A 24,546-nucleotide genomic window follows, 5' to 3' on the forward strand; every position below is an offset into this window, starting at 1 on the left:
TAAATTAGTAAGCTGGCAACTATTCCTTTTCAAATGATTTGACTCGTGAGGCCGGTAAGGTTGGAGTCCCTGGAGGGGTACTCTACTACTGTCACTGTGTCCAGTCAGTGTGTTCTGTTCTGTTCTCAGTTGTCTTGTCTTTCCTCACTCCCTCGGTGTTCTTTTCGATTCTTCCGAGTCTACAATGTCAAGCATTCCTGCCAGGCTATCTATAAGCAAGCCAGGAAACATGCAAGGTGAGAGAGGGACTTTGGAATTAAACTGGTATGTCCTAAAAACCTGAAAATATAATGTGCATATGTTGCAAAGGGTCCCAGTGGATATATCGTTTTGACTAGGAAGTCAATGCATCTATTTCATTGTCACTTTTATTATATATGTTAAGGATTAAAGCAAGCTTATACGAACGTTGTCAAAATCATTTAAAACTTGTCTGTCTTCATAAGAACGTTTTCAAAATAATTTCTTTTCGATGTACTACTGACGCAATGTTACTGGAGTGGAGGCCATTTTCAATTTTAATTAGTAATGACTTGTTATTAACTTCAGTGAAACTTTCAGATTATTAATAATGTCTTCAAATAATGCGTTTTTACGTATCAAGTGTTAAATGATAATCTTACAGATCTCATGTTGCGTTCGTATGTTGGTGTCTTTCTTGATGCCCTTTTTTTTTGTTTTAATCATTTACATAATATTAATATCGAGTGTCAAAATAATACCATTGTTTCATTATTTCCAGTTGGTTGTGTTAAACATTTCTCTGTTATTTCCTATAATTCGTTTCTTGCTTTCTGTTTACCCCCCCCCCCCCCCTCTCTCTCTCTCTCTCTCACTCTCTCTCTCTCTCTCTCTCTCTCTCAGGAAGGCATTACCAAGTTATGTAATGTGGTCGTTAAGTAATCTACGTATATATATATATATATATATATATATATATATATATAGAGAGAGAGAGAGAGAGAGAGAGAGAGAGAGAGAGAGAGAGAGAGAGAGAGTGAGAGAGAGAGAGAGAGAGAGAGGGGGGTCTTACACAAGGTAAGGCAATTAATACAGACAGACAAAGGGAGTATTTTGTGCACTTGAAAGCAAGGTAATAAGATATCATCTTTACTGTAGGTAAATTCAAATCAAGTATTTCACCCAAAGTGTAACACTACTGCTTTCTTCAATTGTGTTGTTCTGTGCACATTTATATAATATAAAGTTTTCATTCGAGATATTTCATCACATTTCAAGGTTTGTCTTACAAATATTGTTCATTGAAGTTTGCAGTAACTTATGCAACGAGTTGCTGTTGCAATAAAGTTTAATTAGGTAGTGACAGTGTTTGGTAAGAATGGTACTAATGTATAAGATCATAACTTGTAGGCCTATGTAAGAATGGCCCTGATTTATATTTTGGTGAAACATGTTTTGAATGATATTTTCATAGGTATCAGACACACGTTTTCGAAGTTTATATGTTTACCTCCACCAACGAATTAGGAAGGAGGTTATGTCTTCGGCCCTGTTTATGTGTGTTTTGTGAACAGCTTCCTGGCCACAATTTTAATCGTAGAGTAATGAAACTTGCAGGGATTAACTGCTATGTAGAAAGCTGGAAATTACAAAATTTTTGGAGGTAGAGATCAAATGTCCAATTCACTTAATCAGCCATAAGTCTGGACATCGTTGTCACAGACTTCAAACATGATTTAAATTTTAGTGTATGAAAATCCACGCCAATTAATACCTGTTAAGGTCGATAAATAAGCTGCCGCGGCGGAGGTCTGCGCTCTACTTTGTGTCCCTCTAGTTTATTTTTATTTTTTCTTGTTTGGTGCTATTCATTCTTAGGATAATTGAACTTGCATGTGGTGTTGGAGAGCGTGGTCTATAAGGAAATGGAAGAGTAAGAATGTACTCTTTCATTTTATTGTTCTTTCCTTCGTCTTTCTTTGAAGTGTCTACTGCCGTTCCTGCTAGAGATACGAGGGTGGGGTTAAATGATGAGGAAATGCTATAATTCTTTAAAGTATTCTTGTAGATGGCACAACAGATGGTAGAACCAGAAGGATAAATTTTGTCACCATAGTTTGTACTTAAACTTGTCACTTCCATCTACGCATTTCATATTTCCTTTCGAAATTCCAATGCATATTTGTCTTTATCGGGTATATACCTTCTCACTTATAAAACAATTCTCTCTCTCTCTCTCTCTCTCTCTCTCTCTCTCTCTCTCTCTCTCTCTCTCTCTCTCACATAAAAAAGAATTGTCTTGTCTTCCTCATGTTTGGTATTACTTTCACTATTCGCGTGTGGTTAAGTGTTTGGTTTCCATACTGAATTTTGAGTTTACTTGTAGTTTATATATATATAATATATATATATGGGTATAATAGTGGTATATTAATCTTTTGTTGGTTTTTTGCTTGAAGGTATCTCGCATTTTATAGTAAAAAAAATATTTTAGCTTTGCTTACGTAAAGTTTTAATAAATTAAAGTAAGTATTGGTAGTTAAGACACCTGATTTCATCAATTATTTGCATACTGGTTTTGTCATAAGATTCCTTTTCAATTTATGAATTAAATGAGGAGATTTTAGGCTAATCATTGCGTCAAAGGTACATTTACTGAAGCATTGATTTCTTATATACTTTGATTCACTTGGTGAAAGGGCTTGTGTATCGTGATGGTAAAGCAAAGCTGTACTAGTCTGGGCCATCCATACTAGGTTGGTTTGCTGTGAGCGATCATCACTATCACCAATCCATTTTGGACAGTCCTTTAATGAATGGCCAAACCCCAGATATGAGTAAGGACATGTCTGAGGCCTATGTCCTGCAGTGGAGTAGAAGTGGGTTGTCATATGGTTCTCGTGACCCCACATGCATTAGGCATACGGTTATTACCTCCTCCAACGAAGTTGGAAGGAGGTTATGTTTAACCCCATGTTTGTGCGTTTGTAATTCGAGTTTCTTTGTGAAACTTGCAGCGATTAATTGTTACGTCTAAAGCTGGAAATGATTCAAATTGGACGGAATACTCGATCAGTACTCGTATGGTCTCATACGTTTCGCATATTATGACACAATGTCAAGGTGGGAAGTGGAACTTTAGTGTGATACGGTACTGGTGTTGTCCACAATTTTGTTGTGTTGGCGTTAATTACGTATATATATATATATATATATAGAGAGAGAGAGAGAGAGAGAGAGAGAGAGAGAGAGAGAGAGTCCAAACTAATAAATGGTTTTGTTACGTCAGTTGGAAATGTGATTGTACCTTGGCTTCACAGATTCGCTAAATATTGTTTGAAACTACGTTTAAACTTTAGCAAAGTTGGTAGAGACGGAGACGTGTCCTTCCACCTGCGTCTGTATATGGTCCTTCTGTGCCAGTCCATACCCCTAACTTACTTAGTTCGTCAATCCACTGTCTTCCCTTCCTTCCCCTGTTTCTTTTACAGCATCCAGACACATTCTGTTATTCTTAATGTCCATCTATTGTCTGTCATTCTCATTATATGTCCTGTCCATGTCCATTTCTTTTCCTTACATGTTGTAAGAGTATCCTACTTTAGTTTGTTCTCGTATCCATGTTGGTCTCTCTCTGTCTCTTAGTGTTATTCCCATCATTTATTCTTTCCATAGCTCTTTGAGTTGTAACTATCATTATGTTCTAACGCTTTAGTAAGGATCTGAATTTCTGGTACATAAGTTAACCTCAGGATATTACACGTTTTTAATAAAAACATTTATTTGTTACTTTACAAGTTGATATTAGATTTTCAATTTCAGTAGACCATTACTTTAACAGAGTAACTAGGTGTTTTGTTAGGCCTAATCTAATTGTTATGCACATATCTAATGCGTTTCTGAATTAATTATATTGCTTTCGATATATATATATATATATGTGTGTGTGTGTGTGTACGTATGTATGTATGTATGTATATATATATATATATATATATGTATGTATGTATGTATGTATGTATGTATATATATATATATAATAGAGAGAGAGAGAGAGAGAGAGAGAGAGAGAGAGAATGTATGTGTGTATGTATGTATATATATATATAATAGAGAGAGAGAGAGAGAGAGAGAGAGAGAGACAGAGAGAGAGAGAGAGAGAGAGAGAGTGTATGAACGTATGTATATAAGTATTTTAGGTAATGTATTTTTTGTTTTTAATCTCGTTTTAGTTGAATAATTGTAACCCACCAAAGCAATTAAAACGAAATATATCGAGTTATTCTTTTCGAAATTTCCATTGACTTTTTACCTCCGCTAACGAAGTTGGAAGGAGGTTATGTTTTCGCCCCTATTCGTGTGTGTTTGTCTGTTTGTTTGTGAACAACTTCCTGGCCACAATTTTTACTCGTAGAGTAGTGAAACTTTCAGGGATTAATTGTTATGTTGATGCGTGGAACTGATTCAGTTTTGCAAGTCCTAGATCAAAGGTTAAGGTAGAGCAAAAGGTCTACCGAAATAAGCTGCCGTGGTGGAGGTCTGCACTCTGAGTGATTTTCTAGTTCAATATGATTTTTTTTTACCTAGTGCATTTTTTTTATCATAGGTGGTTATTTTAGCAATTCAGGAACATGAAGACACTCTCTCTCTCTCTCTCTCTCTCTCTCTCTCTCTCTCTCATTCGTTAAATTCTTCCTTTCTTAGACTTATTAGCTCTCTTTTACTCGGACTTATCCTTTCTTTCTTTATTCATTCCATCTCACGATCTCCTCTGCTTCAACATACACTTCCTCTGTTACGTGCTCTCAACGCAAAACGTCATGTCCTGCTTTTGGGGCAATCTTAAAATAACAAAGGTAGATTTGATGTACTAGAAAATATGTAATAACTGTATATGTCACATCCAAATTATTGATTTGTTAATGAAAATTAGCGTAATATTTCAGTAGTTGAATGCCATTATCTCTAAATTGCCTTGTTATTCTGTCTTCTACAAGTCCCATGTCACTTCGAGGGTAGAGTCGTAAGTGTACCTCTTACAGTGTGATGTAGGTATTAGCTTAAACCCCCCCCCTTCCCCCCTTTGCTTAGTTATGCTGCGCTAGGAATGGTCTTCCTGAGCAAGCGCTCAGCCTCATAAATCCTGTAGGATTCTGTTTGTAACTTGATTACAGGTTTTCCCATAACAAAACGATTCATTCTCTCTCTCTCTCTCTCTCTCTCTCTCTCTCTCTCTCTCTCTCTCTCTCTCTCTCTCAAGGACCTTGACTACTTATAAACGGTTCAAAGCGATAAAATCTCTCCCTTCTCTAAGGAATTGAACCTCCTTAAGCTGTTGCTTCTTGCACCAGATTGCAATGAGTTGTTGCCAGCGAAATGGATTAATAGATTCTTTGTAACCCTGTCCTAAGGGTTACTTTACTCTGTAACTTTAAGGATTGCTTTCCTGATCCTATCTCGCAGGGGAACCCTACTCGCTACAGGATCTGCAAAATAAATTTCACGTATACGTTCTGGTGGCTTGGTGGTAGCGTCCTTGCCTGGCGAATGCCAGGATGTGGTTGGAGTCCCTCTCATACTCGTTAGTTTTGGTCGCTGCAACCTCACCATCCTTGTGAGCTGAGGATGGGGGATTTGGGGGGAGTCTATAGGTCTATCTGTGGAGTCATCAGTAGCCATTGCCTGGCCCTCCTTAGTCCTAGCTTGGATGGAGAGGTGGTTTGGGCGTCGATCACATGTAATAGGGTCAGTCTCTAGGGCATTGTTCTGCTTGATAGGCTAGTGTCACTGCCCCTTTGGTCGCTGTAACCTCACCATTCTTGTGAGCTAATGATGGGGGATGGGTGCCAGTTAGGGAGCCTATAGGTCTATCTGCTGAGTCATCAGCAGCCATTGCCTGGCCTTCCTTAGTCCTAGCTTGGGTGGAGAGAGGGCTTGGGCGTTGATCATATGTAATATGGTCAGTCTCTAGGGCATTGTCCTCCTTGATAGGACATCACATAGCTTAGCTGGTGTTTATTGTCAAATCCACATTATCGAAACTCTTCAAGAACAAAAAAAAAGTTCAGCTTTTTGAACGAAGTATCTCTCATTAATCAACTCATAAGCTTTGAAATTTCACCATATGATCATCAGGTTTGTTCAGCTTTGTGCAGTTTATATATCGTATCTGTTGGGTGTTACATTCTTTGGCGGTGTTATTTCCTGAACATTTCCCCCACACACTTTATCATCAGTCTTGAATTTGTTTATTAAAGTAATTAGAAGGGATGGGTATTGATAAACACCATATGTTTATTTAGTGTTGACAAAAGGAAATAATTCCGTTTGGAAATTATATAAACCCCTTTTTAATTTTTTACCCCCCCCCCCCCTCTCTCTCTCTCTCTCTCTCTCTCTCTCTCTCTCTCTCTCTCTCTCTCTCTCTCTCTCTCTCTCTCGTGTGGTTTTTGTTTCTGTTTTGAGTGGGGATACCTTAACATGCTGAAACGGATTGTGTATCTCATACTAAGTTGGTCTGCTGTTAGCGATCAGACAAAAATCTTCCACCATCACCCATCTCCAATGACATATCTGAGGATTATGTCTTGCAATGGACTAAAAACTACTGCTTTTGTTGTATATATATATATATATATATATATATATATATATATATATATATATATATATATATATATATATATATATATATATATATATATATATATATATATATATATATATATATATATAGTGTGTGTGTGCGCGTATATTCTGTGTATTGCCTACTCCTCAAACTTTTATATTTCCTCGTATCAATATGACAATAATTGTGATTTTATAATAGCCGTATCTGCTTGATCAAAACTTTTACATTAAATGGTTTTACTTTTTCTTATTCTCTTACAATATTGAGGTGTATTGAAAATATCTGCCTTAGTCTGGTTATTCGATAGGTGTTCTAGATATAACTTAAGAAACTATTTTTTGTCTACAGTCGAATCTGTTTAGATACGCTGAAGAATGACAATCAGCTGTTTAGTAATCAGCTGTTTAGTACGCACCCACCTCGTTGCCACATCTACACGATAACGCATCTTAGGTTAAGAATTAATGATTGAAATTAAAGAAAAGTGGCACAGGCGCATGCCATATGTACGATAATATTTGACCGTAGACCAAATACATTATACAATAGTCCTTGTTTGATGTAGATGCGTAAATTGTACTTCATAAATTCATAATACTTATTGTAGTCGACCGTGTTGAGTCCCAGGATGAAAAGAAATTGAAATTATTCCGTCAAAACCGTAGGCTATCTGCATGACGGAAGGAAGTCGGTATTTTCGTTATTTAGGGCTAAATATTCCACTTAATATATCTTCGTCCCTAACTATAACTTTACCATATCATCAACTATGCTTTTTATAGAGGCAGAAATGTGTCAATTCTGGTTAAATACTGGTTAAATTCTGGTTTAATTATTTTGTTTGCTCCAGTTATGGCGGTATCTAGCAACCCTAATGTACCGGGGACCCGGGGGATGGGGGAGGATAGAGTGGTGGCCGTGGTAGGACATATCACGGGTTTCGAAGTCTACCTTCGTTAATATGACAACGAAATGTCATTAGTTTGATTAAATGTATTTAATTACATTTCTAAATCAATTTTATCAGTTTAGTTATCCGTACAGGTAGGCCTAATAGACTTTTTTTTCATTGTTTACACCAATATCAACCTAGCCAACTTACGTTCGTTCTGGCCAGAGCAAAGAACCGATCTACTCGGCATTTCGGAAGAATATTTTAGGTTAAGTAAATAATTTTTCCTTAATGTTTACATTCTAAAATCAGTATATCAATAGCAGAAATTCATTTGAGTAGTCATAGTCACAAATCTTTCATCATGCACGTATTTTCTTGGCCGAATAACTATCCTAACCTAACATAACCAATGGGGGTAACACCGAATGGTAGGCCAAGACACTCATTGTAACATATTGCGGTTTTTAATTATCAGGAAAAACGTTTAATGGTTACTAAATATGTCATGTGCTTTATTCCCAAAAAGAGTTGGAAAACTTCCCAGATTATTTAAGTAAGGTTAGGGCCATATCAGGTCTCTCTCTCTCTCTCTCTCTCTCTCTCTCTCTCTCTCTCTCTCTCTCTCTCTCTCTCTCTCTTTTATGTATATATATATATATATATATATATATATATATATATATATATATATATATATATATATATATATTATAGGTAGATATATTGTATGTGTGTATGTATGCAGTACATATACTGTATACTGTGGGAATTTTGTATTTTATATATATATATATATATATATATATATATATATATATATATATATATATATATATATGTATATATATATATACATATATATGTATATATATATATATATATGTATATATATATATATATATATATATGTATATATATATACATATATTATATATATATATATATATATATATATATATATATATATATATATATATATATATATATATAAATATGTATGTATATATATAATTTTTGTTGTTGTATATGTTTACAGTACGTATGTGTGTTTGTACTAGAACTGCAAACTAAATAAAAAGCAGAAGGTATTGTCAGAATTTGTGGAAAAAGGGGCAAAGGAGGATCTATATCTTATACAGGTTCAGGCAGAGAGAATACTATACAGGATCTAAATGTTTAAAGGCCACTCATGAATGGCAGAGGCAAAGGATAGTGACATTGCATGTCTATGCAGGCATCCCCCTGTGCCGGTGTGTTAATTGTGGCCTCCGGTGCAATGAAAGGCAAATGCTCTGAAGGGGAAGAAGTGCTCTAGGCCTTTGTTGGGGATGTCCTAGGGACCCCAAGTGTTCTTTGCTTCCCTGAGGAAGCTGAACAGATTGCTTTTGTGACTGTGCTTTGTTATTGACGGACTAACTTGGGTTTTTCTGTTAGACCCTCTATGACTGCTTTGAGGGATTTGGATGGCAAGTCTGCCTCTCCCCCAGTAACCCCTGTGTAGCAGATGTGGAGGTTGTGGTGGTACCCATGGTTTTTAGGGTATTCAGGGTCTGATAAGTCTGGTTAGGTAAAGGTAAAAGTAAGTCCTAAGTTGAAATGTTTGACTCCCAGTCCCTGGTGTGACCCTAATCACTTTTCAAGTACCAGCCCTCCCCTCTCCTCCCCGTGTCCATTTCCCTAACCTTGTGCCAGGGGTTACAGGTCTATGTCCTCCCCCCAGTGTGCCTTCCCCCTTCCCCATGTTCAGTGCACCCCAGTTTTGTGGTTTTTGCCGGAGCAATCCATGTAATTTGCAATCATGATTATTGACAATGCTGGTGGTAGTATCTGCAAAACATAATGGTAGTTAAGAACTGACACTAGAGTAAATATGATTAATGATAGATTAATTTGACTTGATATTAGACAATGGTATACATAGGTCATGAGTAAGTATACATAAAGATAGGTTATAATTTTGATGTTATCCTTTGAATCATTAAGAGGATATAAAACATTGGTTTGCGGGCCTGAAATGTATACTGTACTGCGCATGGATAACCGTACTCACGTGATATACACGCTCCAGTCATAAAATATGGAGAGCTGGATATATCTATTAATGGATTTGGTATGATCCCTGATACCGTAATACTAATTTTACATAGTTCACTATACCTGCCTAATGATTTACGTGGGCAGTAGGTGAGAGATGAGCAAGAGTGAAGCTTGGCTTGGACTTCATAACTTCATCTCCCCCAAAGCTTTTAATAGCAGTTACGAGCTTAGTTACTCCATTGACCCAGTCATTGCACACGTGCCAACATGTCCTGCTTGGTGGGGCAGGGCCACCCTTCCTTTTGGTGTCTGTAACCTCACCAACCCCGGGTGTTGGTCAGGTGGGATATGGTGGGTCTCTTGGGCATTGTCCTGCTTGGTGGGGCAGGGCCACCTTTCCTATTGGTGTCTGTAACCTCACCATCCCTGGGTGTTGGTCACGTGGGATACGGTGGGTAGGGCCACCGTTTCTTTTGGTGTCTGTAACCTCACCAACCCCGGGTGTTGGTCAGGTGGGATATGGTGGGTCTCTGGGTCATTGTCCTGCTTGGTGGGGCAGGGCCACCCTTCCTTTTGGTGTCTGTAACCTCACCAACCCCGGGTGTTGGTCAGGTGGGATATGGTGGGTCTCTGGGGCATTGTCCTGCTTGGTGGGGCAGGGCCACCCTTCCTTTTGGTGTCTGTAACCTCACTATCCCTGGGTGTTGGTCAGGTGGGATATGGTGGGTCTCTGGGGCATTGTCCTGCTTGGTGGGGCAGGGCCACCCTTCCTTTTGGTGTCTGTAACCTCACCATCCCTGGCCCCCCAGATGCTGAAGCCTTGATGAGGATGGGGGGCTTAGGGATTAGCAGCTGGGCTCTAATGAACAGTGGAAACTACTTCCCATTGGACCTCGGTGCCCAGCTTTCGATTCAACTAAATCAGTCAGCACTTTCTCTTTTACTTTTGATTATTTCTTTTTTTCTCCCATCTCTTCCTTTTGGGCTCGATATTGTTGACGACTTTGGCATGTTCGATTTTACTTTGGATGCTGCTTTGTATTTGGCAGAGTGTGGGATGGACTGCATTCCATCTCAACCTGTGCCAATTTAGACGCCATCACCCTCTGGCAGACCCCATTGGGTGCAGACCAAGTCTGTTAAGAGTCGGGCTCCAGTGATCCGGTCTTAAGTCACCCATATTTGCGGGTAATGGGTGACGCCAGGCATTGGAGTCGACGGTGGGAGGGGCTAACTACCCCCGCTGACCAGTGTACGCCCACCTTAAGAGAGGCAGCCCCTCTCTAATAGAGGACTGGTCCCCGCTGAAGCCTCTTCTCGTGTTGGGCCACATGGGATAGGAGGACTGACATTCTCCGATAAGCGGTGGATAACCCGGCTTGCTTTTTCAAAAAAATCCAACACCTCTGTTGACGACCTGGAAAATACAAACATGGACCTCGGTACAGACAGCTCCAACTCGGGTTCTAACATTGTAACGTTAGAACCTTATTCACGTCATGTGAATAATAAAACTCTAAGAGAAGAAGAGAGAGAAGGTGAAAAATGATGACAGTACAGAAAGATATAGAAAAGTAGAAGTATTACCTGGTCACTATGAAGTAGTGAATTATGAAAAATTTTTTATCTTGGAATTTGAAAACGGAAGAAATGAGCGTATAAATGTTTTTAAAGCTAATAGAGAAATAGTTACTTTGTGGAGGGCAGCCAAAAATTTTACCCCAGGGAAATGGAAGTCTCTTGATAGAGACACTGTCCCCATTACAAGGTGAAAGGTTAAAAACACTTACAACATTGAATGGTCATAGCGTAAAATGCGTTTCACACCCTACTTTCAACCAGAGTAGAGGTGTGATATATGCTCCAGAATTGTTGGATATAGAGGAGAAAGAAATAGAGGATGAACTGAAAAGTCAAGGAGTAGTTAAAGTAATCAGAATGAGAAAGAGAGTTGGAGAACAACGTATCCCTCTTGCTACTCTGATTATAACATTTGATCAATGCCGATTACCAAATGTTATAAAAGCTGGATGGCTATCTTTGAAGGTAAAACCATATATTCCGTCACCATTGCGATGTTATCATTGCCAAATGTATGGCCATTTAAGCCAGAAATGTAAAGAAAAACTAAACAATAAGCCAGCTGTTTGTGCCAACTGTGGAAAAAGTAGTCATGGAGTATGCATAGAAAACCCTAATTGCATACATTGTGGGGAAGCACACCCAGCTACATCTAAAAGCTGTGTAAAGTTTATTTTTGAAAAAGAAATCCAGGCCATTAGGACCATGGAAAGGGTTACTTTTAAAGAGGCTCGTAAAAGAGCTCTTGAAAAGCAAATAAGACCAGGGCAACCTTTTTCAATGGTTCTGAAGGAAAACTTGTCAAACCACACAGACGAAAATTATATCACTACTTCTAAGATAAAGAAACAAATGAAAGTAGTTAAAGAGGTTGAAAGTCCCATCGAAAATCTATATCCAGAAATTGTGGAAAAATCAAAACGGACACTTAAAGATCTGAAAATTATTCAAAAGCCAACTACTCCGATTTTAAACAATAGTACAAACCTCTCACAGGCCGTTTCCTTGCCTGATCTGATGGAGGTTGCACTCAAAACCAATTTACCTGGTGAACCCGTAGTTGGGAAGGTGCAAAAACCTGACAGATCACAACCTTTTAATCGAAAAAGAGAGAGACCTCCCTCCCTCTCTCCTCCTACCATAAGAAACATTAAAGTCACGACTTCCAATAAATATGATATCTTGTCTGCTGATGTTTCTGAACAACTAGAAGGTAAATTGAACCAATCAGAAATTCAAGTTGAGGTCCACCATCCTCCTCAACAATTAGATCAAAAGGACACAAAGAAAAAGAGAAACACAAAACCCACTATATCAAGATTCTCTCTAGAGTTACCTCCGGGAAACATTGTTAGATCAAAAAGTGCCATTGGGAAGACTTCATCTATGGTGTCTTCCAAAAAATAAAACATAGTTTTTTCCTCCATTCTGCAATGGAATTGCCAGGGTTTAAGGGCGAAATATGAACAACTTAAGCTCCTCATACGTGAGCACTCCCCTATAACAGTATGTCTACAAGAAAGCAAGCTTGATGCTAATACTCCTTGTCCTCGAGAGTATGTTAGCTATAGGACACCATATGATCAACGAGCAGGGAGCCATGGGGGAAGTCTTATATACGTTCGTCGAGATGTTCCCCAAATATCTTTGTCTATCCGTACCCCTCTGCAGGCAGTGGCTGTACAGATTGATATAGGGAGAAAATACACAATCTGTTCTCTTTACTTGCCTCCAAATGATAACATCTCATATGATAATATAGTAGAGGTGATTAAACAACTCCCACAACCCTTTCTCTTACTAGGAGACCTTAATAGTAGACATCCTTTATGGGGTGATGTTTTAGCAAATGCAAGGGGTAATATTATATCGTCAATTTTGGAGAATGAAGATGTCGAACTCCTCAATACAGGAGAGCCCACACATTTTCATGTACAGACAGGTACCTTGTCCTGCATTGACCTATCAGTTGCAAGCTCTAACTGTCTTCTCGATTTTAATTGGAGAACATAAGATGATTGGCATACTAGTGATCATGCACCAATCATTATAAACACCAACAATGGTCCACCTCTACAAAGATCACCTCGATGGAATCTTGATAAGGCGGACTGGAATAGATTTTGGGAGTTAAGTGAAATTGAAGGAAATGCAGAACAGTTTGAAAGTGTTGATGATGCCATAGACTTACTTAATGGAACTCTTCACACAGCAGGAGTGAATTCCATTCCCAAAACAACTGGGATATTCAGACGACGACCAGTCCCCTGGTGGTCGTCAGAACTAACTGCCCTGCACAGAGCCACAAGAAAGTCTTTAACTCGATTGCGCATGCACCGTAATGAGGAGAATTTAGTCATATACCAGAAATGTAGAGCACAGTTCTGCCGTGCCATGAAAGAAGCTAGGCGCCAGTCTTGGATGTCCTTTGTTTCCTCCATTAACAGTAGAACACCAACATCATCTGTGTGGAGGAAAGTAAAAAAGATAGCAGGAAAATTCACCCCAAACCCACCACCAGTGTTAAAGATAAATGGCCAGTATATGACTGGAGCAACCGAAGTTAGCAATGCCCTGGCTGACCATTTCTCAAATGTATCGTGCAAGTGTCAAGCAGCTCCTGGTCACCAGTATAGGAGCAATGAAGAAAAGAAAGTTTTAAACTTCGCAACAAGAAAGCAAGACTCATACAATTCTCCTTTTACTGAAAGAGAATTTGATTCTGCTCTTTCTACTTGTAACGATACAGCCCCTGGACTCGATGGAATTCCATGTGCAATGATTAAACATGTACCTTTTAATACAAAGTTATTTATTTTGAGCATTTTTAATAGAATATGGCATGATCATAGTTATCTAAGTGTTTGGGAACTAGCCATTATTTTAGCCTTTTTAAAACCCGGTAAGGACAAGTTTTTAGCAGCAAACTACCGACCTATTGCATTGACATCTTGTTTATGTAAAATCATGGAGAAGATGGTCAATGCAAGACTGATTTGGTACCTTGAAAAGAAGAATATTTTATCACCCAATCAATGTGGATTCAGGAAAATGCACTCAACGACTGATGTGCTGATACAACTTGAGTCCTCCATTTGTGAAGCCTTTGCTTCCAAACAGCACCATGTGACAGTTTTTTTTTATCTTGAAAAGGCATATGATACCACATGGAGATACGGTATACTTAAAAGAATCCATGAGTGCGGATTGAGAGGTGAGCTACCACTATTCATCCAGTCATTTCTTTCACATAGTGTTTTCCAAGTGAGAGTTGGGGAAGCTCTATCACAGAGTAAATGCCAGGAAGGAGTTCCTCAGGGGAGTGTGCTGAGTGTAACCCTTTTTGCACTAGCAATTAATGGGATATCCTCAGTCATTCCCCGGGATGTTCTTGCAACATTATTTGTGGATGATCTCTCCATATCATTTGCTGGCACTAGAATGGCAATGGTTGAGAGAAAAATCCAACTCTCTATTGATAAAATTATCCATTGGGCCGATATGAATGGATTTAAGTTCTCAACAAGTAAAACTACAATTGTCCATTTCTGTCGTATACGGGGAGTACATCCAGACCCGGATATATACATCAAAGGTCAACGGATCCCATGTGCAAGTGAAGCAAAATTTTTAGGGTTGATATTTGATTGTAGGCTTACATGGGTTTCTCACTTAAAAACATTAAAAGCTAAATGTGTTGAAGCTATGAATCTTTTAAAAGTCTTGTCCCATACATCATGGGGGGCAGACCGCAATACAATTTTAAAATTATACAAGGCCTTGATATTTTCCAAAATTAGTTATGGATGCGAAATATACTCCTCAGCAACCCCAAGCCGGTTAAAAATACTAGATTCAATACATCATGCTAGCATTAGATTGTCCACAGGAGCCTTTAGAACCTCCCCTATCACAAGTCTCCTTGTTGATGCTGGGGAGTTGCCTCTGGACCTTTACCGAATGTCCTCTATTATTCGGTATTGGTTTAGATTGCAAAGACTCCCCAATTCTTCAGCCTTTCAAACTGCAAGCCTTGTAAGGCACTCAACCTACTTTGAGTTGCACCCAAAATCTCCTCAACCTTTTGGGTTTCGGGTTAACCAATTATTAAACAATCTGGATATAATTAGAAATAAGGTGCTTCCATTCATGGTATCATCAACGCCTCCATGGAAATTACCTGACATATCTTTTTGTAGATACTTTATTGGAGTTAAGAAGAATTTGACTGACTTAGAATCAAGGTCTCTTTTTATGGAACATGTTGAAGAACATAGAGGATCGACTTTTATATATACTGATGGCTCCAAATCTGATGCTGCCGTTGGATTTGGAGTACTGTACATAGTAATGATTTTAATTGTAGAGGTGCACTTCCTCTAACAGCTTCCATATTTACTGCCGAACTGTATGGCATATTAACCGCTATTGAGAAAATAGCTTTGGAAAAGGAGGGTAATTTTACAATTTTTAGTGATGCAAGGAGTGTTCTTCAAGCTTTAGAAGTTTTTAATTCTAGTAACCCTCTAGTTTTAAAGATTTTAGAATGGCTTTTTATTATTGGACGGAAAGGTATAACTGTTCGATTTTGTTGGGTTCCAGCACATGTAGGTGTGTCTGGGAATGAGAAGGCAGATTTACTGGCGAAGAATGCAGCATCCGAGTTGCTACCAAGGAGGTATCCCATTCCATGTAACGATTTCCTACCTTACATCAAGAAATTGGTATGTGATTAATGGCAACAGCACTGGGATAGTCAAGATGGCAATAAAATGAGGGAAGTAACAAATATCATATCACCTTGGAGGTATAACATGATTCCCCGAAAATGGGAGACGACTCTTTGTCGTCTCCGTATTGGTCACACACGGTTGACACACGAGTTTCTGCTGAAGGGCCAACACCAACCGTATTGCGAGGACTGCTTAGTACCTTTAACAGTGAGGCATTTGTTGACCGAATGCCCTAATTTTACTAACTTAAGAAATAGATATCTGTTTGAGGCTCGAGGTGAGGATGGCAGGTTTATCCTTGCCAAGATTCTTGGACATGATGTGTCTTACTATGCGAGCGTAATTTTTAGATTTATTTCAGAAGCAGGTCTTCTGAAAACTATTTAACTATTGTAATGACTTCTTAATTTTTATGGTTTTAATCGAATTTGCTTTTAATTTTCATATACAGTAAATGGTATCGGCGTCAATGACCTTGGATGTCAGGATGCCAGAAAACTTTCAATCAATCAATCAATCAATCACCATCCCTGGGTGTTGTTCACGTGGGATACGGTGGGTAGGGCCACCCTTCCTTTTGGTGTCTGTAACCTCACCAACCCCGGGTGTTGGTCAGGTGGGATATGGTGGGTCTCTGGGGCATTGTCCTGCTTGGTGGGGCAGGGCCACCCTTCCTTTTGGTGTCTGTAACCTCACCATCCCCGGGTGTTGGTCAGGTGGGATATGGTGGGTCTCTGTGGCATTGTCCTGCTTGGTGGGGCAGGGCCACCCTTCCTTTTGGTGTCTGTAACCTCACCATCCCTGGGTGTTGGTCACGTGGGATACGGTGGGTAGGGCCACCGTTCCTTTTGGTGTCTGTAACCTCACCAACCCCGGGTGTTGGTCAGGTGGGATATGGTGGGTCTCTGGGGCATTGTCCTGCTTGGTGGGGCAGGGCCACCCTTCCTTTTGGTGTCTGTAACCTCACCATCCCCGGGTGTTGGTCAGGTGGGATACGGTGGGTCTCTGGGGCATTGTCCTGCTTGGTGGGGCAGGGCCACCCTTCCTTTTGGTGTCTGTAACCTCACCCTCCCTGGGTGTTGGTCAGGTGGGATACGGTGGGTCTCTGGGGCATTGTCCTGCTTGGTGGGGCAGGGCCACTGTTCCTTTTAGTGTCTGTAACTTCACCATCCCTGGGTGTTGGTCACTAGGAATATGGTGGGTCTCTTGGGCATTGTCCTGCTTGGTGGGGCAGGGCCACCCTTCCTTTTGGTGTCTGTAACCTCACTTTCCCTGGGTGTTGGTCAGGTGGGATACGGTGGGTCTCTGGGGCATTGTCCTGCTTGGTGGGGCAGGGCCACCCTTCCTTTTGGTGTCTGTAACCTCACTTTCCCTGGGTGTTGGTCAGGTGGGATACGGTGGGTCTCTGGGGCATTGTCCTGCTTGGTGGGGCAGGGCCACCCTTCCTTTTGGTGTCTGTAACCTTACCATCCCTGGGTGTTGGTCAGGTGGGATACGGTGGGTCTCTGGGGCATTGTCCTGCTTGGTGGGGCAGGGCCACCCTTCCTTTTGGTGTCTGTAACCTTACCATCCCTGGGTGTTGGTCAGGTGGGATATGGTGGGTCTCTTGGGCATTGTCCTTCTTGGTAGGGCAGGGCCACTGTTCCTTTTGGTGTCTGTAACCTCACCATACTTGTGAGCTAAGGATGGGGATGGGGGGGGGAGTTTGAGAGCCTGTAGGTGTATCTGTTGAGTCATCAGTAGCCATTGCCTGTCCTTCCTTGGTCCTACCTTGAGCGCTGATCATATGTAATATGGTCACTCTCTAGGGTATTGTCCATTGCCTCTGCCATTCATGAGTAGTCCTTAAACCTTTAGTTATTTTGTATATCACATTGCTTAACTGGTGTTTATTGTCAAATCCAAATTATCGAAACACTTAAAGAACAAAAAGTCATTAAGTTCTTCTTAAACGAAGTATCTCTCATTAATCAACTCTTAAGCTTTGAAATTTCCCCCCAATATATTTGTGACAAGATTCGTTTATTAAAGTATTCACAAGGCACGGATTAATAATAAACACCATATGTTTATTTAGTGTTTTCTTTTTTTATTGCACGAAGTGTTAAGAGGAGGGTGTAAGAAATAACAATCTCATGTTGACAAAAAGAAAGGAAATAAATCTGGTTGGAAATTATATAAACCCTTTTTAATTTTTACTCTCTCTCTCTCTCTCTCTCTCTCTGGTAAAAGGGATTGTGTATCTCATACTAAGTTGGTTTGCTGTTAGCGATCAGACAAAAACATTCCACCATTACCCATCACTTAAACTATTACATATTTCCTCATATCCATATGACAATAATAATTGTAATTTTATAATAGCTGTATCTGCTTGATCAAAACTGTAAGTGGTTTTACTTTTTCTTATTCTCTTACAATATTGAGGTGTATTGAAAATATCTTCCTGAGTCTGGTTATTCGATATGTGTTGTGGATATAACTTGAGAAACCATTCTTCGTCTCCAAATGACAATCAGCTGTTTAGTACGCACCCACCTCGCTGCCACGTCTACACGATATCGTATGGTAGGTGAAGGTTTAGTGAATGATATTAAAGAAAAGTGGCAACAGGCACTTGCCATATGTACGATAATATTTGACTGTAGCCCAAATACATTATACAATTGTCCTTGTTTGATGTAGATGCGTAAATTGTACTTCATAGAGTCATAATACTTATTGTAGTCGACCGTGTTGAGTCCCAGAATGAAAAGAAATTGAAATTATTCGGTCAAAACTGAAATTATTCCGTCAAAATCGTAGGCTATCTGCATGACGGAAGGAAGTCGGCATTTTCGTTATTTAGGGCTAAATATTCCACTTAATATATCTTCGTCCCTAATTATAACTTTACCATATCATCAAATATGTTTTTTATAGAGGCAGAAATGTGTCAATTCTGGTTAAATACTGGGTAAATTCTGGTTAAATTATGGTTAAATTATTCTGTTTGCTCCCGTTAATGGCGGTATCTAGCAACCGGGGGAGGATAGTGTGGCGGCCGCGGTAGGACATATCACAGGTTTCGAAGTCTTCCTTCGTTAATATGACAACGAAATGTCATTAGTTTAATGGTATGTATTTATTTACTTTTCAAGACCAATTTCACCAGTTTAGTTATCCGTACAGGTAGGCCTAATAGACTTTTTTTCATTGTTTACACCAATATCATCCTAGCCAACTTACGATCGTTCTGGCCAGAGCAAAGAACCGATCTACTCGGCATTTCGGAAGAATATTTTAGGTTAAGTAAATAATTTTTCCTTAATGTTTCCATTGTAAAATCAGTATATCAACAGCAGAAATTCACTTGAGTAGTCATAGTCACAAATCTTTCATCATGCACGTATTTTCTTGGCCGAATAACTATCCTAACCTAACATAACCAATGGGGGTAACACCGAATGGTAGGCCAAGACACTCATTGTAACATATTGCGGTTTTTAATTATCAGGAAAAACGTTTAATGGTTACTAAATATGTCATGTGCTTTATTCCCAAAAAGAGTTGGAAAACTCCTCAGATAATTTAAGCAAGGTTATGGCCATATCAGGTCTCTCTCTCTCTCTCTCTCTCTCTCTCTCTCTCTCTCTCTCTCTCTCTCTCTCTCTCTCTCTCTCTCTCTCTCTCGTGTATATATATATATATATATATATATATATATATATATATATATATATATATATGTATGTATATACAGTACATATATAAATACAGTATATAATATATATATATATATATATGTATATATATATGTATATATATATATATATATATATATATATATATGTATATATATATATATATATATATATATATATATATATATATATGTGTGTGTGTGTGTATGTATATATATATATATATATATATATATATATATATATATATATATATATATATATACTGTATATATACAGTATATATATATATATATATATATATATATATACTGTATATATATACAGTATATATGTATATATATATATATATATATATATATATATATATATATGTATATATATAGATAGATATATTGTATGTGTATGTATGCAGTACATATACTGTATACTTTGTGGGAATTTTGTATTTTATATATATATATATATATATATATATATATATATATATATATATATATGTATATATATATATATATATATATATATATGTATATATATAAATATGTATGTATATATATAATTTTTGTTGTTGTATATGTTTACAGTACATATGTGTGTTTGTACTAGAACTGCAAACTAAATAAAAAGCAGAAGGTATTGTCAGAATTTGTGGAAAAAGGGGCAAAGGAGGATCTATACCTTATACAGGTTCAGGCAGAGAGAATACTATACAGGATCTAAATGTTTAAAGGCCACTCGTGAATGGCAGAGGCAAAGGATAGTGACATTGCATGTCTATGCAGGCATCCCCCTGTGCCGGTGTGTTAATTGTGGCCTCCGGTGCAATGAAAGGCAAATGCTCTGAAGGGGAAGAAGTGCTCTAGGCCTTTGTTGGGGATGTCCTAGGGACCCCAAGTGTTCTTTGCTTCCCTGAGGAAGCTGAACAGATTGCTTTTGTGACTGTGCTTTGTTATTGACGGACTAACTTGGGTTTTTCTGTTAGACCCTCTATGAATGCTTTAAGGGGTTTGGATGGCAAGTCTGCCTCTCCCCCAGTAACCCCTGTGTAGCAGATGTGGAGGTTGTGGTGGTACCCATGGTTTTAGGGTATTCAGGGTCTGATAAGTCTGGTTAGGTAAAGGTAAAAGTAAGTCCTAAGTTGAAATGTTTGACTCCCAGTCCCTGGTGTGACCCTAATCACTTTTCAAGTACCAGCCCTCCCCTCTCCTCCCCGTGTCCATTTCCCTAACCTTGTGCCAGGGGTTACAGGTCTATGTCCTCCCCCAGTGTGCCTTCCCCCTTCCCCATGTTCAGTGCACCCCAGTTTTGTGGTTCTTGCCGGAGCAATCCATGTAATTTTCAATAATGATTATTGACAATGCTGGTGGTAGTATCTGCGAAACATAATGGTAGTTGAGAACTGACACTGGAGTAAATATGATTAATGATAGATTAATTTAACTTGATATTAGACAATGGTATACATAGGTCATGAGTAAGTATACATAAAGATAGGTTATAATTTTGATGTTATCCTTTGAATCATTAAGAGGATATAAAACATTGGTTTGCGGGCCTGAAATGTATACTGTACTGCGCATGGATAACCGTACTCACGTGATATACACGCTCCAGTCATAAAATATGGAGAGCTGGATATATCTATTAATGGATTTGGTATGATCCTTGATACCGTAATACTAATTTTACATAGTTCACTATACCTGCCTAATGATTTACGTGGGCAGTAGGTGAGAGATGAGCAAGAGTGAAGCTTGGCTTGGACTTCATAACTTCATCTCCCCCAAAGCTTTTGATAGCAGTTACGAGCTTAGTTACTCCATTGACCCAGTCATTGCACACGTGCCAACATGTCCTGCTTGGTGGGGCAGGGCCACCCTTCCTTTTGGTGTCTGTAACCTCAGCAACCCCGGGTGTTGGTCAGGTGGGATATGGTGGGTCTCTGGGGCATTGTCCTGCTTGGTGGGTCAGGGCCACCTTTCCTTTTGGTGTCTGTAACCTCACCATCCCTGGGTGTTGGTCACGTGGGATACGGTGGGTAGGGCCACCCTTCCTTTTGGTGTCTGTAACCTCACCAACCCCGGGTGTTGGTCAGGTGGGATATGGTGGGTCTCTGGGGCATTGTCCTGCTTGGTGGGGCAGGGCCACCTTTCCTTTTGGTGTCTGTAACCTCACCATCCCTGGGTGTTGGTCACGTGGGATACGGTGGGTAGGGCCACCGTTTCTTTTGGTGTCTGTAACCTCACCAACCCCGGGTGTTGGTCAGGTGGGATATGGTGGGTCTCTGGGTCATTGTCCTGCTTGGTGGGGCAGGGCCACCCTTCCTTTTGGTGTCTGTAACCTCAGCAACCCCGGGTGTTGGTCAGGTGGGATATGGTGGGTCTCTGGGGCATTGTCCTGCTTGGTGGGGCAGGGCCACCCTTCCTTTTGGTGTCTGTAACCTCAGCAACCCCGGGTGTTGGTCAGGTGGGATATGGTGGGTCTCTGGGGCATTGTCCTGCTTGGTGGGGCAGGGCCACCCTTCCTTTTGGTGTCTGTAACCTCACCAACCCCGGGTGTTGGTCAGGTGGGATATGGTGGGTCTCTGGGGCATTGTCCTGCTTGGTGGGGCAGGGCCACCTTTCCTTTTGGTGTCTGTAACCTCACCATCCCTGGGTGTTGGTCACGTGGGATACGGTGGGTAGGGCCACCGTTTCTTTTGGTGTCTGTAACCTCACCAACCCCGGGTGTTGGTCAGGTGGGATATGGTGGGTCTCTGGGTCATTGTCCTGCTTGGTGGGGCAGGGCCACCCTTTCTTTTGGTGTCTGTAACCTCAGCAACCCCGGGTGTTGGTCAGGTGGGATATGGTGGGTCTCTGGGGCATTGTCCTGCTTGGTGGGGCAGGGCCACCCTTCCTTTTGGTGTCTGTAACCTCAGCAACCCCGGGTGTTGGTCAGGTGGGATATGGTGGGTCTCTGGGGCATTGTCCTGCTTGGTGGGGCAGGGCCACCCTTCCTTTTGGTGTCTGTAACCTCAGCAACCCCGGGTGTTGGTCAGGTGGGATATGGTGGGTCTCTGGGGCATTGTCCTGCTTGGTGGGGCAGGGCCACCCTTCCTTTTGGTGTCTGTAACCTCAGCAACCCCGGGTGTTGGTCAGGTGGGATATGGTGGGTCTCTGGGGCATTGTCCTGCTTGGTGGGGCAGGGCCACCCTTCCTTTTGGTGTCTGTAACCTCAGCAACCCCGGGTGTTGGTCAGGTGGGATATGGTGGGTCTCTGGGGCATTGTCCTGCTTGGTGGGGCAGGGCCACCCTTCCTTTTGGTGTCTGTAACCTCAGCAACCCCGGGTGTTGGTCAGGTGGGATATGGTGGGTCTCTGGGGCATTGTCCTGCTTGGTGGGGCAGGGCCACCCTTCCTTTTGGTGTCTCTAACCTCAGCAACCCCGGGTGTTGGTCAGGTGGGATATGGTGGGTCTCTGGGGCATTGTCCTGCTTGGTGGGGCAGGGCCACCCTTCCTTTTGGTGTCTGTAACCTCACCAACCCCGGGTGTTGGTCAGGTGGGATATGGTGGGTCTCTGGGGCATTGTCCTGCTTGGTGGGGCAGGGCCACCCTTCCTTTTGGTGTCTGTAACCTCACCATCCCCGGGTGTTGGTCAGGTGGGATATGGTGGGTCTCTGGGGCATTGTCCTGCTTGGTGGGGCAGGGCCACCCTTCCTTTTGGTGTCTGTAACCTCACCAACCCCGGGTGTTGGTCAGGTGGGATATGGTGGGTCTCTGGGGCATTGTCCTGCTTGGTGGGGCAGGGCCACCCTTCCTTTTGGTGTCTGTAACCTCACCAACCCCGGGTGTTGGTCAGGTGGGATATGGTGGGTCTCTGGGGCATTGTCCTGCTTGGTGGGGCAGGGCCACCCTTCCTTTTGGTGTCTGTAACCTCACCAACCCCGGGTGTTGGTCAGGTGGGATATGGTGGGTCTCTGGGGCATTGTCCTGCTTGGTGGGGCAGGGCCACCCTTCCTTTTGGTGTCTGTAACCTCACCAACCCCGGGTGTTGGTCAGGTGGGATATGGTGGGTCTCTGGGGCATTGTCCTGCTTGGTGGGGCAGGGCCACCCTTCCTTTTGGTGTCTGTAACCTCACCAACCCCGGGTGTTGGTCAGGTGGGATATGGTGGGTCTCTGGGGCATTGTCCTGCTTGGTGGGGCAGGGCCACCCTTCCTTTTGGTGTCTGTAACCTCAGCAACCCCGGGTGTTGGTCAGGTGGGATATGGTGGGTCTCTGGGGCATTGTCCTGCTTGGTGGGGCAGGGCCACCCTTCCTTTTGGTGTCTGTAACCTCACCATCCCCGGGTGTTGGTCAGGTGGGATATGGTGGGTCTCTGGGGCATTGTCCTGCTTGGTGGGGCAGGGCCACCCTTCCTTTTGGTGTCTGTAACCTCACCATCCCCGGGTGTTGGTCAGGTGGGATATGGTGGGTCTCTGGGGCATTGTCCTGCTTGGTGGGGCAGGGCCACCCTTCCTTTTGGTGTCTGTAACCTCACCATCCCCGGGTGTTGGTCAGGTGGGATATGGTGGGTCTCTGGGGCATTGTCCTGCTTGGTGGGGCAGGGCCACCCTTCCTTTTGGTGTCTGTAACCTCACCAACCCCGGGTGTTGGTCAGGTGGGATATGGTGGGTCTCTGGGGCATTGTCCTGCTTGGTGGGGCAGGGCCACCCTTCCTTTTGGTGTCTGTAACCTCACCATCCCCGGGTGTTGGTCAGGTGGGATATGGTGGGTCTCTGGGGCATTGTCCTGCTTGGTGGGGCAGGGCCACCCTTCCTTTTGGTGTCTGTAACCTCACCATCCCCGGGTGTTGGTCAGGTGGGATATGGTGGGTCTCTGGGGCATTGTCCTGCTTGGTGGGGCAGGGCCACCCTTCCTTTTGGTGTCTGTAACCTCAGCAACCCCGGGTGTTGGTCAGGTGGGATATGGTGGGTCTCTGGGGCATTGTCCTGCTTGGTGGGGCAGGGCCACCCTTCCTTTTGGTGTCTGTAACCTCACCATCC

The sequence above is a fragment of the Palaemon carinicauda genome, unplaced genomic scaffold (genome assembly GCF_036898095.1).
Source record: "Palaemon carinicauda isolate YSFRI2023 unplaced genomic scaffold, ASM3689809v2 scaffold45, whole genome shotgun sequence".
Taxonomy (NCBI): domain Eukaryota; kingdom Metazoa; phylum Arthropoda; class Malacostraca; order Decapoda; family Palaemonidae; genus Palaemon; species Palaemon carinicauda.